The following is a 9066-nucleotide window of genomic DNA, read 5'->3' on the forward strand; positions in this document are numbered from 1 at the left end:
TGAGACTTATGTGTAATTTATCTAAGAGACATATTCCTATCTATTTCTATGCTCAGTTGGTTCATCGTGGATAACACATATACTACCAATAACTTGAGATTACAAACAAAGTAAGATTCCAGAGATACATAAAATAAGATACATAAAATAAGATACATTAAGATGCAGAGTTCATACAAAAACTACATAAAGTCGTCGTCATCCTTCGATGATGCAGATCTCTGGCCCTTCGACGAAGCGGCACTCTTGGCCTTCGTTGATGCTGCCCTCTTGTCCTTCTTACTCGGCATGAAGATATCGTCTTCGTCCTCGCTATCGTCAATCCATAAAAAGGGATGTTTTACTCCACCTCCACCGCGTATGTGCTGGCCTTTCTTCTTCCATCTTTCATTCAACCGCAGAAGTTCCTTCCGAATCTCCTCATGTGTCCTTGCATGCCACCCCTTCCTAGCTAATGCATGAGCAACCTCATTCAGTAGCGTGTCACTACTGATGAGTTCGTCCCATGAAACTATTGTATTGTCTATCTCGAAATTGCTAGCCAAGCGTAGAAGACACTCAGACATACCACTGTGAAAACTACGATCGAAAGGATAATGAGACATTTTGAGGACACTCCTTACCCACCTTGCTGTGGAGAGGGTTTTATAGGTGCTGAAGAGCGAGATGAAAACCTAATGGCGGGAAATAAATGGCGGGAAAGCGAGGCGGGAAATAAATGGCGGGAAAGCAAGGCGGCAACAAAATGGCGGGAAAGCTATAGGCGGGAAAATATGGCGGGAAAGAGAGACTTATAAGAAATGGCAGGAAGATATGCTCAGTTGGTTCTTCGTGGATAACACATATACTACCAATAACTTGAGATTACACACAAAGTAAGATACACCTTGCCAGAATTAAAACACAAATTGCTGAAATTAAGATACAACGTGCTGAAATTAAGATACAACTTGCTGAATTTAAGATTCAACAATTTTAGGATACAATAAAATAAATCTACTGAGTCCAGCGTGGATATTTTCCTTTTCCATCACCGGCTTCTTCTGCTGCCTTGGCCACACGAGTCCTTTCTCTCTTTCTCTCCCTCTCAGCTTCACGGGCCTGTTCCCGCTGTCTGTAAACCTCCTCCAGCCGAAGTTTCTCTTCTTGGTTTTTCCTTTTCATCTCATCAATAAAAGCCCTCTGCTCCACACAGTACTCTTCCCACTCTTTCTTCTGCGCTGCTTTCTCCTCTGCTTCAGCCTTCTCGCGGCGCTCTTCCAAGTCCAAGCTAGCCCATGCACGGCGACCTCTTTCATGAATCTCGGTCACCGCCCAGTCCGGCATTTCCGTGTCAATCCAACGATAGTGCATGCAGAGAGGAGGAGGAGACTACAAAATATATATATAAATATCAAGTAAACAATAATATCAACAACATATTTACTCTGGATAACTTGAGCATACCGGAGGCCTGAGGTACGCAGAAATAGATTCGGGCGGATCAGATTCATAATTGGCGCACATGAAAAACTTCATGCCCAACCAATCTGAAAAATCCGTCACCTCCTTCACCTTGCAGAGATCACCCCCCGAGTCAAACTCACACTCTGCATTTTCTTAGGCCTGATGATCTGACCCGAGCAAGGCAAACTCATATTGACTGGATGATGGAGGAAGGCAGTGCTAGTGTTCTCAAGTGAGGCTGGATGATGGAGGAAGGCAGTCCAATGCCTCCTTTTATAGACTCAGATGACCAGGAAGATGGCGGGAAAATGAGGAGGAAATGAGGCGGGAAAGATTTGGCGGGAAATAAGAGGGTAAAAAGTTGGCGGGAATGGCCGATTAGTCCTGTCAGGGACTTATTGGTCTTGGCTAGGCCGACAGGAACTAATTGGCCTAGCCAAGGCCGATTAGTCCCTATCATCCACCCACTGGTAGGTTGACAGGCCTGTCGGCCTAGGCTAGGCCGACTGGGACTAATTGGTCTTGGCTAGACCGATTAGTCCCTATCGGCCACGCCTAAGCCGAGGCAGGCATATAATTGATAATTTTTGAATCTGTGCAATATTTTTCAAAAACAATAAAAAATGCAATATTAATTTTTGTTAGCCAAAATGGGGCGTACACTCTTTTTTTAGTGTGGACAAAGACACATGTTTTTTAGGGGTAAAAAGGCACATGTTTTGTACGTACCTTTTTTCCTTTTTTTAAAAGGGTGAAGGCTCCTTTTTTTAGAAGGGTGAAGGCACCTGATTTATTGGAGCTTGGACGTAGGTGGACATGTCTCTTTTTTTATAGCGCGAGGAATCTTTTTTTACGCGAACACTATAACATGTTTTTTTATTCAAACATGTGTACATTGGGTCATGCTGGGCTCTTTTTTCATGCAACTAGAGTAACATAAATCAGAGGGTTAAGATAGGTAGATTGAATTGATTGAACGGTTAAGAAATTTTTAATGACGTGGATTAACATAGAGGCTTTATTGGTGCCTCCAATTAGTAATAAGAATATTTGGTGATGTATGGAAACATTAATAAATGGGATTGAGCCACTTATGGTAAAGTTAATTAATTCATATTTGGTCTTTAAAGATTCACTACAAATTAAATTTGATTGAGCCACTTATGGTGCGGAGTAGGAACGAACGAAACAAACGATGACCTAGGTACTGAGACTTCAGGAGTAGAGATTATTTTTGGTATGGTGACCAAGACACAACATTACAAAAAAATTTGGACAAAATTATCCTTGGGTAACTTGTTGGTTAGTGGCATGTAAATCAATTAGTAAAATAAAGAAAGAGATCCACACAATCGACATCGAGATTCTCTCCTTTTTCTAAAAAAAGTGATACATGCAATTGTGAGAGGAATACTTTCCTTTCTTTTGCATTAATTAGAGAGATCAATTAGGAAAATTAGATATGTGGTCTTTTGTACATTAGGAAAGTGTTTATTTGTAATAATGGAGTGGAGATATTCTCTACTTTTTTATATAAAAGAGATACTTTCCTTTCTTTTTCATTAATTAGATAGATCAGTTAGGAAAGTTTGATATGTGATCTTTTGTATGTTAGAAAAGTGTTGATTTGAAAGAAAGGAATGGAGAGAAAATAAAAAGATGGATAAGAAAACTAATTAGAGGGGGTGGTGGGAGGTGAGACAAAAATGAAACCGAAGTAGCAAAATAAACCGGTATGATGCTACCAACTCCCCCATTAGGAGTAGAGATTGAAGCATTTATAAGTCTATCTGTAAATATGTTTTAGGTTTTCTATAGTTGGGTGCCCCCGGTCTGTTTTTATCCTCGGTCCGCCCTTGAAAATATGCACTCCCCTTTTAGGAGTAGAATTAATGTAATTTGGTAATGTATGGACATATTAATAAATGTGATTGAGCCACTTATGGTAAGGTTAATTAATTCATATTTGGTATTTAAAGATTTATCAGAAATTAATGTAATTTTGCGATGTATGGAAATATTAATAAACGTGATTGAGCCAATTATAGCAAGGTTAATTAATTCATATTTGGTCTTTAACGGTTTATTAAAAATTAACATAAATTGGTGATGTATGAAAGTATTAATAAACATGATTGAGCCACTTATGGTAAGGTTAATTAATTCAAATTTGATCTTTAAAGGTTCATTAGAAATTAAATATGATTGATTCTTTCAAATAAATACATTACTAAATATATGATGATGGGGGGAGCAACAAAAATTTGGACAAAAAAAGAACAAAGGTGGGAGGTATGAAGAAAATAAATCCGGAACAGAAACCTACCATCACGACCGCACACTACTCCTTTACTAGTAGAGACTGGTAACTGGACACGTGCAACGCACGTGTAACAATATGATTGAGGGCTGAATTCCATCAACCGTAGGTTGCTCCAGTCGATAGGATTCAAAATCAACAATTGTCATAGATTCCACAGTTCCAAGGATTATAATATTATTATATACAAAAAATTGAACGAAAATAATTAGTGGAAATTCATGCGAAAATGCCTTTTGGAGCTCGACCTCCATGGAGGCCGGTTTTTAAAAAACCCAAAATGTATCAAAATTCATACTTCTACATGTCAAAAAAATATGAAAAATACAGATATACATGGAGACATAATATACATATGTGTAAATTTTCCTTGAAACGGGGCTGTGTAAAAAAATATGTGGCTTTTTATGACAGGATACTATTCATCCTAAAAGTCCATAAATGTGTTCTTTTTGCACAAATTGCATCTCAAGGTATTTCATCCTGAATTTTTGCACACATATACATTTCATCCTTGTATACTTACATATTTTTTCAGATTTTTTGATGTCGATAAGTTTGAATTTTCATTTTTTTCACAAATGAAGGACTCCATGAAACCGATAAGACCGTACTAAAATTCATGATGTATCGGATGTTCTACCTTACTCTATGTATATCCTACTGTCTTCACCACGTTCAACCCATATCTAGTTTCTCCATGGGTTGCTAATACATCTCCAACGTATCGATAATTTATAAAGTATTCATGCCATATTCATCTATGTTTACAATAATTTTATATGGTTTTGATGCACTTTATATGATTTATTTAGAACTAACTCGGACTAACACGATTTTCAGCAAAATTACTACGGTGTTGTTTTTGTGCATAAAATGAAATTCTAGGAATCGTCCGAAACTTTTTTTAATATATTTTCTAGAGGAAATAAGCAATATTGGAGCAAAGACCACCGAAGGGGAGCCACCAGTGGGCCACAAGACAACAGGGCATGACCCCCTAGGTTGCGCCCTGATGGCTTGTGGGGCCCATGTGGCTCCGTTTGACGTGATTCCAATGCTGAAAAATCCCATATGTAGCAGAAACCCCAGAAGTAAAAAAAAGAACTTCTGCTCCGCCGCTGCAACTCTCTCTATCGACAAAAAACCCATATGGAGCCTTTCGAGTACCCTGCCAGAGATGGAAAATCTTCTTGGGAGGCCATATTCATCATCCCGACGGAGGCCATGACGAGGAGGGAGTAGTTCACCCTCGGGGCTGAGGTTTTGTACCAGTAGCTATGTGTTTAATCTCTCTCTCTTTCTCTCTCTCATGTTCTTGAGATGTGACGATCTTGATGTATCACGAGCTTTGTTAATATAGTTGGATCATATGGTGTTTGTCCCTTGCTATTGTTGTGTTGAATTGCATTTTCACTTTAAGATCTCGTTATGTTGGATTGAATATTCAGGTTTGAGAACACTTGATGTATGTCTTGTACGTGGATACCCGTAGTGATATTGGGATATTGAAGTTATTCACCTGATATATGTTAGGGCATCAACTTGCTGATTCCGATGACCTTGGAGATCTATGCATAGGGGTTGATTGCACGTTTTCATACTATGTTCTCCGATAGAAATCTTGAAGTGATCATTGAAGTTCTTTGTGTTGGATTGAATATGATCTGAAATTGTTTGATGCATGTCACATACTTGATGTGATATTGGATTATTTAGGTGACATTAGAGTTGATTGATATGTATCATTTGTGTTATTCTTGTACGAACTCTAGGGATGTTTGTGACACCTATAGGAACAACACATAAGATTGATCAGAAAGGATAACTTTGAGGTGGTTCTACTACCTAGACCAATTTCTAGGGATGTTTGTGACACCTATAGGAACAACACATAAGATTCTTTGTTGCACATTGAGGGATGATCATATGATTCTACTATGTTAGCATTGTTGAGAGATTGCACTAGTGAAAGTATGAACCCTAGGCCTTATTACCAAGCATTTATATAACGTTTTGCTCGTTGCTTTACACTTGCCACCTTGCTGTTTTTATATTTTTAGATTACAAAAATCTATTTCTACTATCCATACTACACTTGTATCATCTTCTCTTCGCCGAACTAGTACACCTATATAATTTTCCATTGTATTGGATGTGTTGGGGACACACGAGATTTATTGTATTTGATTGCAGGGTTGTTTGAGAGAGACCATCTTCATCCTACACCTCCCATGGATTGATAAACCTTAGGTCATCCACTTGAGGGAAATTGCTACTATCCGACAAAACTCTGCGCTTGGAGACCCAACATAGTCTACAAGAATAAAGTTGTGTAGTAGACATGAGTTGCGACATCACTACATTCTACTATAAGGCCCCAAAAATATTCCCGGAACCAATTATGCATCAATGCGGGACATGAAACTGCAGTTGACATTATACTTACCATCAATGCTTCGTGTGTTGACATCGGGCTCGAATATTCCATAAGCCTCTTCACATTGGTCGTGTATTGGTTAACTGTCAATTCACATGTAGCCATCAATCCAATGCTTTATCTCATTGAGACACAACTATGTATCAGATGGAGTGTGTTACCCATTCGTAAGAATGGGTGTAGCTTTCTTTTTATGGCGTTCCTCGAGTGGTGGAGCCAGGGGTCTTCCCTGGACTTCCATGGAATACCAAAGAATTATTAGTCCATTGGTATACTACTTATGGCGTGTTATATTTTTTTGTCATATTGCTATCGCATTGCACAAATGAATACCAAGGGATACCAAGGAAGAAATTCCTGGCTCCGTCACTGCGTGCCTCACACAACTATTTTATTGTCCCTTATTTATTTTGATCGTACCAAACATTTTTCCTTTGCCTCTCTAATGCTTCATTATGTCCGGATAAACAGATATTAGTATTGCACAATACAAGTGAGTAGCAATTGTTAGTCATCATCCAAGTTACGATTGTAACTCAAGTTTTGAAGTGGCATTCATAACCCACTCCCGTTCGGGTACTTGCGTTTTTTTTGCGCCACCAATTGTAGGATGAGGAATATCCCCATCCTTACCAATCTCATTACTTGTATCCACAGTTACCTGCCTTAAAAGATGGTAGGAATTATATACATGGAAACAAAACATCAATAGTAACATTGTCTAATATATCACTCTTTTGTGGAACTTGTTTTCTCAAACACATGCAATCTCACACATAACTGTTGTCTTGGCACCCGTAGGTCTAACCAAACAAAAAAGAACTATTAGTACAAAAAACAAAATTGTGATAGAGCACATGATTGAATTAAATCCTTTAGGAGCTCCGAAAGATTATGGAGACACAACATCAGACATCAACAAGCATACACATGTTTTGCTACATATTTGCAAACTAAACAATACATAAAGTTGGTTTGAAGAATCCCTACAAAAAGAATGCTCCAATAAAAGTCTCTACTCCCTAAATGTAGGGCCGGCATAAACCCCCCACAAAAAGGAAATAATAAAAAGCTCACGCCTTTCACCACAGTTTAGTGCTCAGAAGCAACCAAGCCCCAATACTCTCACTAAAACCGTCGCTGGGAGTATTTAAGGACTATATAGGGTTGATTGGAGCTTGTGCATGGATGTAGAGAGAGAGAGAGAGGGAGAGAGAGAGAAAGAGATAGAGATTCTTGATGAAAAATCTCGTGACATTTGATGGTTCTCTTTATATATTCCTTCGAAGCTACTTCCTTATAAAAAGTTGTGTCTACCTTAATCAAATAGTGGTGATGATACTAATTAATTAGTTAAAGTGATTGTTTGATCTAAATCCAAGACAACAAATGGTGTCCTCAGACTAAGTTTTAATACATGCTGTTGCAAACATAGATGGTTTTAGAGTGTCTACGGTCAAAATTATCTTTGTATATATTGACAACAACAACAACAACAAAGCCTTTAGTCCCAAACAAGTTGGGGTAGGCTAAAGGTGAAACTCATAAGATCTCGCGAAGAACTCATGGTTCTGGAACATGGATAGCAAGCTTCCACGCACCCCTGTCCATGTAGTTCTTTGGTGATGCTCCAATCCTTCAGATCTCTCTTTACAGACTCTTCGCATGTCAAGTTCGGTCTACCCCGACCTCTTTTGACATTATCCGCATGCTTTAGCTGTCAGCTATGCACTGGGGCTTGTGGAGGCCTGTGCTGAATATGCCCAAACCATCTCAAACGATGTTGGACAAGCTTCTCTTCAATTGGCGCTACCCCAACTCTATCAAACTCTGTCGACTAAGCCATGAGTGACAAAGATAGTAGTGTGAAATAGTACATGAGCACTTGGGAGTTTGATAAGTAGAACTATCACTCTTATTTTTTTAATTTAATGACAACTAGAACTGATATACAATTCTCTATGTGGGTGTGTGGGTGACAGAAAAGAATCGAACTTCCCTCCGATGACCAAAATGTGAGACTGAAACATGTTGCTCTTTGCAATAAACATGATGCTTTGCAGGAAATGACATTATGTGTATAAGAAGATGAACCGAGGACAGAGTAGATGGTTCAACGAAGGAAACATCATTCTGTTACCTAGTTTGCACTCCCATTGATTTCTTGATATCTGCAAGCATCAAGCCTATGATGCCCTGAATGCCGAACACAATCACGTGTGTTCTTCAACAGTTTGCGAGGAAGTGGCGGGACAACACATGCGAGCTTGATCATCAAATAAGGAATCGTATTAAGCTATCAATTGATTGAAGATGCAAATAGTTGAATTGAAGAGAAAAGAGAGAGCAAGGTGGCTAACGGAGTATGTAGTGTTGAAAGGAATATAGGGATTGGTGGAATAGTTGTTGTATTGCTTGAGCCTCATGGGCATATATATAGGAGTACAATGATCATCTTGGAGTACAAGTCAAGGTAGGGAAAATCCTAGTCTATCTCATATTTCCTAATAATCAATATACTCAACATCCCCCCACAGTCACAACGGTAGCGAGCAGACGGTGAGACTGGAGAAGAATCCGAGGGTAAGCCGACGGTCATCCCCCCACACTCATAATGGTCGATGCATCACGGAAGTTGTGGCTGGATTGGAAACCGACGAGGTTTGTCAAGCAAGGTGGTAGCCCTTTCTGCCGATGTCGAGGTGGCCGAGAGCGTAGGGTGGTGATAGAGGCGAAGTTGTCCGTGTCTTTCGATGAGGTTGTGGGTATCATTTTGGTGGAGTAGACTTTGACGATCCGACAACGAACGTGTGAGGACGTCGCGCCTTAGCGATCGCTAAACCAACTACGAGAGGTTATT

The sequence above is a fragment of the Hordeum vulgare genome, chromosome 2H (assembly GCF_904849725.1).
Source record: "Hordeum vulgare subsp. vulgare chromosome 2H, MorexV3_pseudomolecules_assembly, whole genome shotgun sequence".
Lineage (NCBI taxonomy): Eukaryota > Viridiplantae > Streptophyta > Magnoliopsida > Poales > Poaceae > Hordeum > Hordeum vulgare.